At 47.3% G+C, this 16,461-nt stretch overlaps 1 long non-coding RNA gene across 1 annotated transcript; it reads left to right on the top strand.

Moving 5' to 3' along the window:
• The first annotated feature begins 1,239 nt into the window (after window positions 1-1,239).
• LOC121001599 lies at window positions 1,240-16,087 on the top strand. Its single transcript, XR_005779095.1, has 3 exons — window positions 1,240-1,435; window positions 15,715-15,791; window positions 15,960-16,087. It is a non-coding gene; the product is annotated as an uncharacterized LOC121001599 (long non-coding RNA).
• The last annotated feature ends 374 nt before the right edge of the window (window positions 16,088-16,461 follow it).

Genomic DNA, 16,461 nt, shown 5'->3' on the forward strand with positions numbered 1-16,461 from the left:
TGTCTAAGGGGCCCCGGACAGTGCTCTGATATCCAGCTACAATCTAATGTCTAAGGGGCCCCGGACAGTCCTCTGATATCCACCTACAATCTAATGTTGATGGGGCCCTGGACAATGCTCTGATATCCACCTACAATCCAATGTCTATGGGGCCCCGGACAGTCCTGTGTTATCAACCTACAATCTAATGTTGATGGGGCCCTGGACAGTGCTCTGATATCCACCTACAATCCAATGTCTATGGGGCCCCGGACAGTCCTCTGATATCCACCTACAATCTAATGTTGATGGGGCCCGGACAGTCCTCTGATATCCACCTACAATCTAATGTTGATGGGGCCCTGGACAGTGCTCTGATATCAACCTACAATCTAATGTCTATGGGGCCCCAGACAGTCCTCTGATATCCACCTACAATCCAATGTCTATGTGGCCCGGACAGTGCTCTGATATCCACCTACAATCTAATGTCTATAGGGGCCCCGGACAGTCCTCTGATATCCACCTACAATCTAATGTCTATGGGGCCCCGACAGTCCTCTGATATCCACCTACAATCTAATGTCTATGGGGCCCGGACAGTGCTCTGATATCCAGCTACAATCTAATGTCTATGGGGCCCCGGACAGTCCTCTGATATCCACCAACAATCTAATGTCTATCGGGCCCCGGACAGTGCTCTGATATCCAGCTATAATCTAATGTCTAAGGGGCCCCGGACAGTCCTCTGATATCCACCTACAATCTAATGTCTATCGGGCCCCGGACAGTGCTCTGATATCCAGCTACAATCTAATGTCTAAGGGGCCCCGGACAGTGCTCTGATATCCAGCTACAATCTAATGTCTAAGGGGCCCCGGACAGTGCTCTGATATCCACCTACAATCTAATGTCTATGGGGCCCGGACAGTCCTCCAACATCTGTCTACAATGTTATGATATATATGAGACGCTTGTTGTGATGGTATCTCCCCTCACCCCCCCCCCTCCATACACACGCACACTCGGCTCAGATATCTTGATGAGGAGATAACACCAGACCCAGTTCTGACCATTGCCTCTCTGACCAGCTGGACCTTCACTGATCCTGAGGATGGGGTGAATGTCTGGGTGAGGGGCCCCCGACATAACAGTATTGTGAGGAGGATTAGGGGTTAATGATCTCCGTATAAGTTGATCTCTGCAGCAGGTGAACACGTTTTTAATTATAGTAGGAATCTTGCTTCAGGGGGTAAATTTCCAGGAAAACCACAGAGTGTTGGCAGAGTGAGAGCGGGAGGGGGGAGTGGAGCGTAATAAGGTATAAATGCTCCGCACTGAGGACGCTGCAGTCAGACCCTTCTCAGGAGAACACAGTCCATACAGGAGAAGACTCTGCAGGAAACGGTCGCTGACATCATCACAGTGTGAACATAGCTTTACATTGGATTTACAGGTAAGTGTAGGGTGACCATGTTATGTTTTTCAAAAAGGAGGGGCTGTATGGTTCTGAGTTGTGCACTAGGTCCTGAATGCGGTGCAGAGTCAGGCAGCGCTGGCACCTGGAAGGACGTCCTATGTGAGATCCATCCAGAGGCTGTTTAGACGGCGCTATCTGCTGCCGGCATATGATGATTTTGGTGCCTACAAGGAAAATCCAATTACCCAATTAACAAGCGTTTTCCTCATTCATCGGGTAATCGGTGGTGCCTTTACATCGGCAGATCATCGCTACGAATGCTTGTTAAGGATAACCAGTATAAATGCCCGTAGAATATAGGTCCTCACAGCTCACTGATGTATCCAGAGCCTATCTAGACAGATAAAGACATTCATCACATCCATAGACCATAAAATCAATGTAAAATGTTTGATGATTGGATCACTGGTAGAGAAGAGCTTAATGGGAACAGCTCTAACTCTACCTGGTCCCCAGTGGTGTGCCACCTCTAGGAGCTCCGGCGCTGGGTGTATCCCAATTACTGGTTCACAACTGGAACTGAGAGTGCGGGATCCTGATATACAGCGATGACATCAGGTCCTGAGACGTCAAGAAGAGGTGAGGTAAGTATCACCCCAACATTACCCCTAGTTACATAGGCCATGCCCCAACACCGCTCACCGGCTGTGCCCAAATTACAAGCAGTGCTTCACCCCCCCAAATTAATAAACATACAAACCTCAAATTAAGTACAGACTTTAGAATAACCCCACATTTCCCCCCAAAATACAAATGCAGACCCCAGACCCGGCTAAAGTAAATACAGACCCATAAATAAATGTATACTCAAAAGATAACCACAAGCCAAAGCCCCGTTAATACCTACCTGTACAGTGCACAAACATTAGCACTTACAATCAGACCCCAGAATAAGTAAATATATGTTCACACCAGATCCACTAAATAAATATAGACCCTAAAATAAATACAGACCCCAGACCAGATCCCTTACTACACAGACCCCATAATAAAACACAGACCCACACTAAATCCCCTAAATAAATACTGACCCCCAAACTAGGCCCCATAATGAATACAGATCCCATTATAAATACAGACTCCACAATAAATACAGATCCCAGATTAGAACCCCATAATATATACAGATCACATAATAAATATGGACCCCACAATAAATGCAGACTCCATACTAAATTCAGATCCCCCAATAAATGCAGACATCAGACCAGACCTCATAATAAATACACACCCTAGACTGGATCCCCTAAATAAACACAAATCCGACAATAAATACAGACCCCCATAATAAGCAGACCCCACAAGAAATGAGGACTGCAGACCAGACCCGAGACCAGATCTCATAATAAATACAGATCCCTAGAACAGACCCCACAATAAATACAGACCTCAACCAAGACCAAATAATAAATACAGACTCCAGACCAGACCCCATAATAAAATCATACCCCTTAAAAGACCCCATATTAACCAGACAACACAATAAATGCAGAATCCAGAACAGACTTCCTAATAAATACAGATCCCAAACTAGTTCTCCTAATAAAATACAGACCCCAAAATAAATACAGACCCCAGACAAGAGCCCCTAAATACAGACCCCACAATAATTACAGACCCCCAGCCAGAGTCCCTAAATAATGACCCCACAATAAATACAGACCCCAGAACAGATGTCATAATAAAGATCCAAAAATAAATACAGACTCCAGACCAGACCCCACAATAAATACAGACCTCAATCCCGACCACATAATAAATACAGACTCCAGACCAGACCCCTTAATAAATACAGACCTCAATCCCGACCACATAATAAATACAGACTCCAGACCAGACCCCATAATAAATACAGGCCCCAGAACAGACCTCATAGTAAATGTAGATCTAACTAAAAATACAGACTCCAGACCAGACCCCATAATAAAATCATACCCCAGAAAAGACCCCATATTAACCAGACAACACAATAAATGCAGACTCTAGACCAGACTTCCTAATAAATACAGACCCCAGACTAGTTCTTCTAAATAAATATAGACCCCAAAATAAAAACAGACCCCAGACCAGACCCCATATTAAGCAGAACCCACAATAAATACAGACCCCTCAATAAATATCCAAAATAAATAGATCTCCCAAAACTAGGCCCCATAATAAATACAGATCCTATAATAAATACTTACTCCATAATAAAGACAGACCCCCAAACTAGACCCCTTAATAATTACAGACCCCAGACTAGGACCTCAAAATAAATACACACGATAAATATAGACCCCACATAAATGCAGACCCCACAAGAAATGCAGACCCATAATAAATACATATCCCCAAATAAATACAGACCTCACAATAAATACAGACCTCAGACCAGACCCCACAATAAATGCAGACCGCATAATAAATACAGACCCCAGACTAGTTCTCCTAAATAAATACAGACCTATAATAAATACATATCCCCAAATAAATGCAGACACCAGACCAGACCTCATAATACAGACCCCAGACTAGATCCCCCTAAATAAATAAAGATCCGACAATAAATACAAGCCCCCATAATAAGACCCCACAAGAAATGAGGACTCCAGACCAGACTATATAATAAATACAGACCCCAGAACAAATCTTAAAAAAAACCAGACTTCAGACCAGACCCCGCAATAAATACAGACCCCATAAAAAATACAGACACCACAATAAATACAGACTTCAAACCAGACCCCACAATAAATATAGACCCCAGACCTGACCACATAATAAATACAGGCCACATAATAAATACAGATCCCAGACCAGAGCCCCTAAATACAGACCCCACAATAAATACAGACCCCAGACCAGACCCCATACTAAGCAGGCCCCACAATAAATACAGACCCCAGACCATAGCCTTAAATACAGCCCCCATAATAAATACAGACCCCTTAAATAATACAGATCCCACACTAGATACCCTAACTAAATGCAGCTCCTCAAACTAATAAATAGAGACCCCACAATAAATACAAATCCCATAATAAATAAGGACTTCAGACCAGACCCCACAATAAATATAGACCCCAAACCTGACCCCACAATAAATATAGACCACATCCCTAAATACAGACCCCACAATAAATACAGACCTCAGACCAGACCCCACAATAAATGCAGACCGCATAATAAATACAGACCCCAGACTAGTTCTAAATAAATACAGACCCAACAATAAATATCCCTGACCAGACCCAATAATGAATACAGACCTCCACAATAAATACAGACACCACACATTATAATTAGAGTACCGAACTTTAGGTTTTTCGGCACCCGGAGCCCGAACCCAAACATTTATGTAAAAGTTCGGGTTCGGTGTTCGGCGCTTTCTTGGCGCTTTTTGAAAGGCTGCACAGCAGCCAATCAGCAAGCGTCATACTACTTGCCCCAAAAGGCCATCACAGCCATGCCAATTGCAGCTGCTGTGAGGGAGAGATCAGGGAGAAATCCTATCAAGAATTAGTTTATGTACTCAGCGTTCTACAGAAAAAGTGTTTTGTGGGTGCAGTGCACAATTGTTTTAAGCCTGCGCTGAGCCAACTACTGCTGAAAACAAACCTTTTTTTACTTCAGTTTGTCAATATCAATACATAATCGGCAGCCATTTTATGCAACGATAGTGCACCAGCACAGGCTATCTGCATGTCTGCAAGTCCAGAAATACAGCTTTTTGCTTACTGGGGTTAAAAAAAAAAACTTTTTTTCATAAAGTGCACATCTAGGATTAGACGTGCAAAAGTCACTGTCACTTTTAGTCCAGAAATACAGCTTTTTGCTAACTGGGGTGAAAAAACCCTCTGATATACTGCACATCTGGGATTAGACGTGCATAAGTGAGTGTCACATTTAGGACAGAAATACAGCTTTTTGCTTACTGGGGTGAAAAAACCCTCTAATATACTGCACATCTGGGATTAGACATGCATAAGTCACTGTAATGGCATACAAGGGAATGCTCCAAACTCCGAACGGAACCTCACGAATAGCTGCTAGCAGACGAATAGGAAACGCACCCAAGCGGCTTACACCCCTAGCAATCAGTTTCTAACAGCATACAGTGAATCCCCCCAAGAACGAGACGAGGCTCCGTGTTGAGGGTCAAGCAGTGGTCACCCAGAGCTGTGTGTTTATTGATCTTATATAACATTGGTACACATCAGTACCACCCACAGGGTTTTGTAAAAACAACCAATAAACAAGTACAATACAGTAAAACACTCCCACACAAAATCCTCCCCTCTGCCTGTGATACAATTACCTTATACAATGTCTTCTGTCCTGGAGACAACCGAGGAGTAAGTCAATTATCTCTCAGGACAAAGGGAAATCGCCATTGTACATGTGGGGACAATAGGACAGACATCACTACTCAAATATACAATGTCCCACCCTTTACAGTAACATAGACATTTAACATATCCCAAAATGGCACGAATTAGACCAGGGGTTCAAAAGTTAGTAAAAGTCCTTTGTGAACAAAGGAAGCATGGCTTTTCTGCCCAGAACCAGTTTTTACAGAGTTAGGCTGTGTGAGATAATTGGCTTAACTGGGTGTGGTAAGCCAGCTAGGTACAGAAAATACCTCTATTCACAACAGCAAAACTACACAAAAATACATAACTCCTATCAAACTGAACAGAACCCCCACATTCAACTTATCCCCAGATGGCTTGGATCTGAGCGCTCAATATATCCGAACAGCGCTCAGATGCCACAAACACAGTCAAATCGCCATGGGGTTTAAGTTTAGCATGGGCTGATGAGAGGGCCCATAATCCTGGGGCAAGAGGCTGGCAACCAGGCCCCTCCAAAACCCAGTGGCGAGGTTAGTTTCGCCACACATCTCCCCCTACCAGGGAAGACTAACCAGATAACCCTGACCTCACGCCGGTCGGTATTTCAGTTAGTCTGGCAGTCCACCCACAACCAATTACTGGACCTGTTGAATTTGGTAGCCTGTCTCTGTCCAGTGAGTCCACCAAGGTTATGTTGGTAACTGTACTCCCGGTCTCTGTGTTTCTCCCTGGCTTGGAGTGGAGGTTGCTTTGTGGGCAGGGATCAGTGGTACTCTGCTCTGGTGCCAGCGCTACCACGGAACAAGCCTGGTTGGAGCCTGGTTGTTGGAGGGGGAGACCGACTGTCTCCCCTTTGGCTAAACAGCCCTGTTGCTGGGGGACAGGACCGACTGTCCCTACCCCCTGTGCTGTAAGTGCAGAGACCACGGTCCCATCTGCACGGTTGTGGGGCTTACTGTCTCCCCCTGGTAAGTTAAGCTGCCGCTGGGGAATGGATACTAGGCTCCCAATTCCCAACAAATCCTTCTGTTGCTGTGGGGTGGAGACTGGGCTCGCAATTCCCAACAACTCAATCTGTTGCTGTGGGACAGGACCGACTGTCTCTACCCCCTGTAACTCAGCCTGCCGCTGGGGAATGGAGACTGGGCTCTCAATTGCCAATAAATCACACGGCCGCTGGGGAATGGAGATTGGGCTCCCAATTCCCTGCAATTCACACTGCCAATAGGGAGAGGGGGTAACAAGCTCCTCTCCCATACATACTTCCAGCCTCTGGGAAGGGAGACCGACTGTCTCCGCTCCCAATACAGTGTCCTGTTGCTGGGGAAAGGAGACTGGGCTCTCTATTCCCTGTAGGACACTCTGCCACTGGGGGCCAGGACCGACTGTCTCTGCCCCCTGTAACTCAGCCTGCCGCTGGGGAATGGAGACTGGGCTCCCAATTCCCTGTAAATCACACTGCCGCTGGGGGACAGGACCGACTGTCTCTGCCCCCTGTAAATCAGCCTGCCGCTGGGGAATGGAGACTGGGCTCCGCCAGTAAACATCCACAATATCCTTCCAGCTGAAGGGCTCTGGACCTGGGTCTGACTTCTTGCTGTCCTGCTGAGCCTTCCCAATGGAGTGGAAGAGATCTCAGTAGTCCTGCTCCAGTTCCCACTCCAGGGTTGCTAGGTGAGCCAGGTCTTTCTCTACCTCATGGGGGTCATCCCAATCCTGCCTAGCCTCCCTCTCACAGAAAATGTCCTGAAGTCTGGACTGTGCAGGGCTCCTGAAGTCAGGCTCTACAAAGGACTCCCATAACAAGCCAGGACCATCAAACTCCTCTCCTCTGGCTTGTCATGCTCAGCTGTCCAGGGTATATACTGTGCCATATACCACCAGAGCGCCTGGTAGGCATCCTCCAGCCATAGCTCCTGCCATACCCGGTGCTCTAGTTCCTTCACCCATTCCTCCAGGGACTGCTCTCCCAGGAAGGGCATCCACAGGGCCACTTGCTTCTGCAATCACTGCTCTTCACTGGGGAAACTCTCGCCTCGCTGGTATTGTACATTATCCAGGGCCTGGTACCAGATGCCTTTCCTTAATGCATCCCAGCCATCCAGGTCTTCCTCATTGTACTCCACTGCTGGTTCCATCCTGATGCTGTCAGGGTCGCTGTACTAGGACATGCATTGCCCTCAAATTGTAAAATACAGGGAATGATGTTACTTTGTAGATGTCCTTCTGGGCTGTGAGAACGATCCCGTCGCTTGCCACCAATTCTAACGGCATACAAGGGAATGCTCCCAACTCCGAACGGAACCTCACGAATAGCTGCTAGCAGACGACTAGGAAACGCACCCAAGCGGCTTACACTCCTAGCAATCAGTCTCTAACAGCATACAGTGAATCCCCCCAAGAACGAGACGAGGCTCCGTGTTGAGGGTCAAGCAGTGGTCACCCAGAGCTGTGTGTTTATTGTTCTTATATAACATTGTTATACACTAGTACCACCCACAGGGTTTTGTAAAAACAACCAATAACCACGTACAATACAGTAAAACACTCCCACACAAAATCCTCCCCTCTGCCTGTGATACAATTACCTTACACAATACACAATGTCTTCTGTCCTGGAGACAACCGAGGAGTAAGTCAATTATCTCTCAGGACAAAGGGAAATCGCCAATACACACATGGAGACAATAGGACAGACATCACTATTCAAATATACAATGTCACAACTATTAAAGTAAACATAGACATTTAACATATCCCAAAATGGCACGAATTAGACCAGGGGTTCAAAAGTTAGTAAAAATCCTTTGTGAACAAAGGAAGCATGGCTTTTCTGCCCAGAACCAGTTTTTAGAGAGTTAGGCTGTGTGACAAAATTTGCTTAACTGGGTGTGGTAAGCCAACTAGGTACAGAAAATACCTCTATTCACAACAGCAAAATGACACAAAAATACATAACTCCTATCAAACTGAACAGAACCCCCACATTCAACTTATCCCCAGATGGCTTGGATCTGAGCGCTCAATATATCCGAATAGCGCTCAGATGTCACAAACAGTCAAATCGCCATGGGGTTTAGGTTTAGCATGGGCTGATGAGAGGGCCCATAATCCTGGGGCAAGAGGCTGGCAACCAGGCCATTCCAAAACCCAGTGGCGAGGTTAATTTCGGCACATTCACTGTCACATTTAGGCCATAAATATGGCTTTGGCATACTGGGGTGAAAAAAGCCTCTGATATACTACACATCTGGGATTACACGTGCATAAGTGACTGTCACATTTAGGAAAGAAATACAGCTTTTTGGTTAGGGTGAAAAAAAAACCTCTAATATATTGCACATCTGTGATTACACGTGCATAAGTCACTGTCACATTTAGGACAGAAATACGGCTTTTTGGTTACTGGGGTGAAAAAAAACCATCTGTTTCATATAGTGCACATCTAGGATTAGACGTGCATAAGTGATTTTCACATTTTGGCCAGAAATACTGCTTTTTGCTTACTGGGGTGAAAAAAACCTCTAATATACTGCACATCTGGGATTACACGTGCATAAATCACTGTCACATTTAGGCCATAAATACGGCTTTGGCATACTGGGGTGAAAAAAGCCTCTAATATGCTGCAGATCTGGGATTACACGTGCATAAGTTACTGTCACATTTAGGCCAGAAATACGGCTTTTTGGTTACTGGGGTGAAAAAACCCTCTAATATAATGCACATCTGGGATTGCACGTGCATAAGTCACTGTCACATTTAGGACAGAAATACAGCTTTTTGGTTACTGGGGTGAAAAAAGCCTCTCATATACTGCACATCTGGGATAAGACGTGCATAAGTGAGTGTCACATTTAGGCCACAAATACCGCTGTCATATAGAGTAAAAAAAAAAATATAGAGTGCAAAACCCTACATCAGGGTTTTTATTGGTGGTTAATTATTTTTAGCAAACGTAACCACTTTTTACTTTGCTTTGTGAACGCTAACTATGAGGCAAACATCTAATAAGGGACGCGGTCATGGTCCTGGTGGTGGTGTTGGTGAAGCCTCTGGTGAAGGGAGAGGACGTGGCCGTTCTGCCACAGCTACACGTCCTACTGAACCTAGTACCTCAGGTCCCAGTAGCCGCCAGAATCTACAGCGATATTTGGTCGGGCCTAATGCCGTTCTAAGGATGGTAAGGCCTGAGTAAGTACAGGCGCTAGTCAATTGGGTGGCCGACAGTGGATCCAGCAGGTTCACATTATCTCCCACCCAGTCTTCTGCAGAAAGCGCACAGGTGGCGCCTGAAACCCATGCCCAATCAGTCTGTCACATCACCCCCGTGCATATCGGGGAACCTGTCTGAGCCTCAAGTCATGCAGCAGTCTCTTATGCTGTTTGAAGACTCTGCTGGCAGGGTTTCCCAAGGGCATCCACCTAGCCCTTCCCCAGGGGTGGAAGACATAGAATGCACTGACGCACAACCACTTATGTTTCCTGATGATGAGGACATGGGAATACCACCTCAGCACGTCTCTGATGATGACGAAACACAGGTGCCAACTGCTGCGTCTTTCTGCAGTGTGCAGACCGAAAAGGAGGTCAGGGAGGAAGACTGGGTGGAAGACGATGCAGGGGACGATGAGGTCCTAGACCCCACATGGAATGAAGGTCGTGCCACTGACTTTCAGAGTTCGGAGGAAGAGGCAGTGGTGAGACCGAGCCAACAGCGTAGCAAAAGCGGGAGCAGGGTGCAAAAGCAGAGCAGCCGTCGCCAAAACAGTTCGCCTGCTACTGGCCTCCGTCACGAGGGACCGAGCACACCAAAGGCAGCTTCAAGGAGTTCCCTGGCATGGCACTTCTTCACACAATATGCTGACGACAAGACCTGAGAGGTTTGCACGCTGTGCCATCAGAGCCTGAAGCGAGGCATTAACATTCTGAACCTTAGCACAACCTGCATGACCAGGCACCTACATGCGAGACACTGGCTGCAGTGGAGTAAGCACCTTTAAAACCAAGAAAGGGCTCAGGCCCCTCCTGCTACCTCTTTGGCTGCTGCCTCGGCCTCTTCCTCCGCCTCTGGAGGAACGTTGGCACCTGCCGCTCAGCAAACAGAGGATGTACCACCAACACCACCACCTCCGTCACCAAGCATCTCAACCATGTCACACGGAAGCGTTCAGCTCTCCATCTCACAAACCTTTGAGAGAAAGTGTAAATTCCCACCTAGCCACCCTCGATCCCTGGCCCTGAATGCCAGCATTTCTAAACTACTGGCCTTTGAAATGCTGTCATTCAGGCTGGTGGAGACGGACAGCTTCAAACAGCTCATGTCGCTTGCTGTCCCACAGTATGTTGTTCCCAGCCGGCACTACTTCTCCAAGAGAGCCGTGCCCTCCCTGCACAACCAAGTATCGGATAAAATCAAGTGTGCAAGGTCCACCTAAGCACAGATACGTGGACCAGTAAGCACGGCCAGGGACGCTATATCTCCCTAACTGCACACTGGGTAAATGTAGTGGCGGCTGGGCCCAAGGCGGAGAGCTGTTTGGCGCACGTCCTTCCGCCGCCAAGGATCGCAGGGCATCATTCTTTGCCTCCTGTCTCCTCCTCCTCCTACTCAGCTTCCTCCTCCTCTTCTTCCACCTGCTCATCCAGTCAGCCACACACCTTCACCACCAACTTCAGCACAGCCCGGGGTAAACGTCAGCAGGCCGTTCTGAAACTAATGTTTTTGGGGGACAGGCCCCACACCGCACAGGAGTTGTGGGGGGGTATAGAACAGCAGACCGACGAGTGGTTGCTGCCGGTGAGCCTCAAGCCCGGCCTGGTGGTGTGCGATAATGGGCGAAATCTCGTTGCAGCTCTGGGACTAGCCGGTTTGACGCACATCCCTTGCCTGGCGCATGTGCTGAATTTAGTGGTGCAGAAATTAATTCACAACTACCCCGACATGTCAGAGCTGCTGCATAAAGTGCGGGCTGTCTGTGTGCGCTTCCGGCGTTCTCATCCTGCCGCCGCTCGGCTGTCTGCTCTACAGCGTAACTTCGGTCTTCCCGCTCACCGCCTCATATGCGACGTGGAACTCCACCTTGCACATGCTGGAGAGACTGTGCGAGCAGCAGCAGGCCATAGTGGAGTTTCAGCTGCAGCACGCACGGGTCAGTCGCACTGCGGATCAGCCCCACTTCACCACCAATGACTGGGCCTCCATGCGAGACCTGTGTGCCCTGTTGCGCTGTTTCGAGTACTCCACCAACATGGCCAGTGGCGATGACGCCGTTATCAGCGTTACAATACCACTTCTATATCTCCTTGAGAAAACACTTAGGGCGATGATGGAAGAGGAGGTGGCCCAGGAGGAGGAGGAGGAGGAAGAGGGGTCATCTCTAACACTTTCAGGCCAGTCTCTTAGAAGTGGCTCAGAAAGAGGATTTTTGCAACAGCAGAGGCCAGGTACAAATTTGGCCAGCCAGGGCCCACTACTGGAGGACAAAGAGGAGGAGGACGAGGAGGACGAGGAGGTGGAGGAGGATGGGGATGAAGCATGTTCACAGCGGGGTGGCATCCAACGCAGCTCTGGCCCATCACTGGTGCGTGGCTGGGGGGATACGGAGGACGCAGACGATACGCCTTCCACAGAGGACAGCTTGTCCTTACCTCTGGGCAGCCTGGCACACATGAGCGACTACATGCTGCAGTGCCTGCGCAACGACTGCAGAGTTGCCCACATTTTAACGTGTGCTGACTACTGGGTGGCCACCCTGCCAGATCCCCGTTACAAAGACAATGTGCCGTCCTTAATTCCCTCACTGGAGCGTGATCGGAAGATGCGAGAGTACAAGTGCACGCTGGTAGACGCGCTCCTGATAGCATTCCGACTGACGCCGGGGGACAAGTGGAAGCACAAGGCGAAGGCAGAGGAGGAGGAAGAGGTCGCCAACGCAGCTGTGTCAGCGCCAGCACCTCAGAAGGCAGGGTTAGCATGGCCGACATGTGGAAAAGTTTTGTCACCTCGCCGCAACAACCGGCCCCAACTGCTGATATAGAGCGTGTTAGCAGGAGGCAGCATTTGAACAACATGGTGGAACAGTATCTGTGCACACGACTACACGTACTGACTGATGGTTCTGCCCCATACAACTTCTGGGTCTCCAAATTGTCCACATGGCCAGAGCTTGCCCTGTATGCCTTGGAGGTGCTGGCCTGCCCTGCAGCCAGTGTACTCTCTGAACGTGTATTTAGCACGGCAGGAGGCGTCATTACTGACAGACGCAGCCGCCTGTCTACAGCCAACGTGGACAAGCTCACGGTCATTAAAATGAACCAGGCCTGGATCCCACAAGACTTGTCTGTACCTTGTGCAGATTAGATATTTATAACAGCCTCAACCATCCATTCTTGTACTCAAGTCAAGTGCAATGATTCTTTGTTTTCTTTATTTATTTTTTTCCCCAATATTTTGGGGGCTTCCTACCCCAATAAAAAATAAAAAAAAACATTGTTGGCTGCCTGCTCCTCCTCCATTGCTGCCTCCACCTACAACACCACATTCACCGCCTCCTCAACCTCCGACTCCATATCCACCTCCTACTCTGAGTTGCAGGTTAATAATTTGTAATTTTTTGTTATTTTATTATAAGTTATTTCCCTATCCACATTTGTTTGCAGAGCAGTTGCCATGCTCTTTAGCACATTTTACTGCCTTTTACATCCCTCTAGACTTTTCAAGGACTATTTTAGAGCCATTTTAATGCAAAAAAGTGCCAATTTTAGTGCCCTAAATCGAAAAAAATCTTATTTTCAATTGTCAGGTGACATTTTACCATTTTTGGCGTATACAAACCCCTGCTCTGCCTGGGTGACAGGGGCCTAAATCTCTCAAAATCCTCTGTTGTATTGCTGGGTGACATGAACCCCCTTTTGCAGTGAATGAACCCCTGCTCTGCATTGCTGACAGGGAACTACATTTAGAGAAAACATCTGTTACTGATCGGAAGATGCGCGACTACAAGCGCACGCTGCTGATGGCATTCCCACCTGACAGCTGGGGCACAGTGGAAGCACAAGGCGAAGGCAGAGGAGGAGGAAGAGGTCGCCAACGCAGCTGGGGCACCGCCAGCACCTGAGAAGGCAGGGTTAGCATGGCCAAAATGTGGAAAAGCTTTGTCAGCCTTGGAGGTGCTGACCTGCCCTGCAGCCGGTGTATAGTGTGAACGTGTGTTTAGCACGGCAGAGAGCATTATCACAGGCCGCAGCCAATGTGGACAAGCTCACATTTATTATAATGAACCAGACATGGATCCCACAGGACTTGTCCGTACCTTGTGCAGAATAGACATTTATACCGGCCTCAACCATCCATTCTTGTACTCAAGTGCACTTATTCTTTGTTTTATTTTGTTATATGTCCCAATATTTTGGGGGATACCCCAATTTAAAAATAAAAAATAACACAAATCAGTGTTGGCTACCTATTCCTCCTTCACCGCCGCTTCCACCTACACCGCCACGTCAACCTACACTGCCACATCCACCCATCCACCGCCTCCTCAACCTCCTACTCCTAGATCCAGATTGTTATTTTTCATTTTTCTGTATTTTATGTTATTTTAAGTCATTTCCCTAGTTACATTTGTTTGCAGAACAGTTGCCATGCTCTTCAGCACATTTTGATGCTTTTTGCAGCCCTCTAGCCCTTTCCAGGACTATTTTAGTGCCCAAAAGTTCGGGTCCCCAATGGGGTTCAGGTTCGGGGTCAAGTTAGGGTCCCGAACCCGAACCTGCTGAACCCAAACATCCAGGTGTCCGCGGATCTGCTCAGAATGCATCAGTCTGGCAGCGTTCAGCCTCCTGCTTGCAGCGTTCGGGTGTTCGCCTGGCAGTGCGGAGGCAAACGGATCCGTCCAGACTTAAAATGTAAGTCAATGGGGACGGATCAGTTTGAAGTTGACACCATATGGCTCAATTTTCAAACTGATCCGTCCCCCATTGACTTTCAATGTAAAGTCTGGACGGATCCGTCAGAACAACTTTCACACTTAGAATTTTTTCTAAACTATAATGCAGACGGATCCGCTCTGAACGGATCCAAACGTCTGCATTATAGGAGTGGATCCGTCTGTGCAGACACCAGACGGACCCGCTCTGAACGCAAGTGTGAAAGTAGCCTTAACTTTGTTTACCAGATTCACCCACCAAGCCTTTAACCTTGGGGAATTCCGTGAAAAGCAGACCCTTGTAATTAGTAATCTGGCCAAAACATTGTTCTAATAAGGAGCATCCTTGTATCCTTAGCGCAATTCACCATAGACATGTCATTTAGTAACCAGCACTGTGGAGTCAAAGGAATCACTACCTTCAGTTTCTGAGATATACAGTAAATTCATCAATGGAACTCCAGCAATGACTAAGCTCCAAGCAGGACCAGAACATATGCATGAAGTCCGCCATCTTGGACAGTTAGCAGTTTCCCTTAGAGCACATTTTTCTAACCATATCGGGGTGATATATATTCTATGTATAATATTGAACTGGACTGATGAAATTATGAGATACCAATCTTAAATTTCCACATATATTTTCCCAATCCACTGTGACAATATTAGAACAAACACTTTCCCGTGACTTTGGACCAGGGGAAATTCCCTTCTTAAACAATATTTTAAGGAAAGTCTTATAAAATTGGGAGATCTTCATATGTTTGATGCTGATCTCCCATCATGACCTCAAATCGTGTACAAGTATCAATTAACAACCGTGTTTTATCCCTAACCCGAGCCAGGGCTGACCGCAGTTGAAAATATCTAAACCAACTACCTATGTTCGTCCTTTGAGTCAACAATGGTGGCATTATTACTACTAGGGGCACTGGTAACACTAAGTGCACCCTGGCCGATAATTATTTCTATTGTCTTCTTCCTCCAGAATGAATCTCCTGTCGTCTCTGGTTCTGCTCGGATCTCTGGCTCTGACTCTGGGGTGCAGTGGTCCTGATCCAGGAGGTGAGATAAGATCAGTTTTCATAATAATAACACATCATTTACATCAACTCCTTGGTCTATGATCCTTCTGGCCATTATTGGAGGAGAGGACATCAGGATAATGATGAACGGTAGAGTTGATATCTCAGCCTTATGTAAGTGAAAGCTTTTCTGTTCTTCTTTCTTCAGCCATTAATATAGCAAGACTTGGAGAAGCCTCCCAGGACTCGGACTATACAGAAGAATCAACCGCCATAAAGGCTATAGATGGTAACACAGACCCAATTTACTCCTCAAAGTCCTGCACTCACACCAATGGAGAAAACCCTCCCTGGTGGGAACTGGACTTGAAAAAGGTTTACAACATATCACACGTAGTCATCACAAACAGGGAGGACTGTTGTGGGAGCCGGCTGCAGGGAGCTCGCATCGAGATTGGAAACTTCCCCGGCAACAACAACCCATTGTAAGTTTTCCATTTTAGGTGTCTTCTAGAATGTCCTGTCTTGTGTTTCTCAGCAATGTCCTATTACAGCGAACAGGCCGCAGGCGATTGCGTGAGTGTGTTGGCCTGATGGGTGTAGTAGTTGGTAGTCATGGTTTTGAAGAGCTTCCTGGGCCGGTGTGCAGTAAAGGGAAGGAAGACACCAGATTTCTTCGGGGCACACCCTGGTGTTGAGGGATCTCCTGC

This window comes from Bufo bufo, chromosome 5 (genome assembly GCF_905171765.1).
Source record: "Bufo bufo chromosome 5, aBufBuf1.1, whole genome shotgun sequence".
NCBI lineage: Eukaryota > Metazoa > Chordata > Amphibia > Anura > Bufonidae > Bufo > Bufo bufo.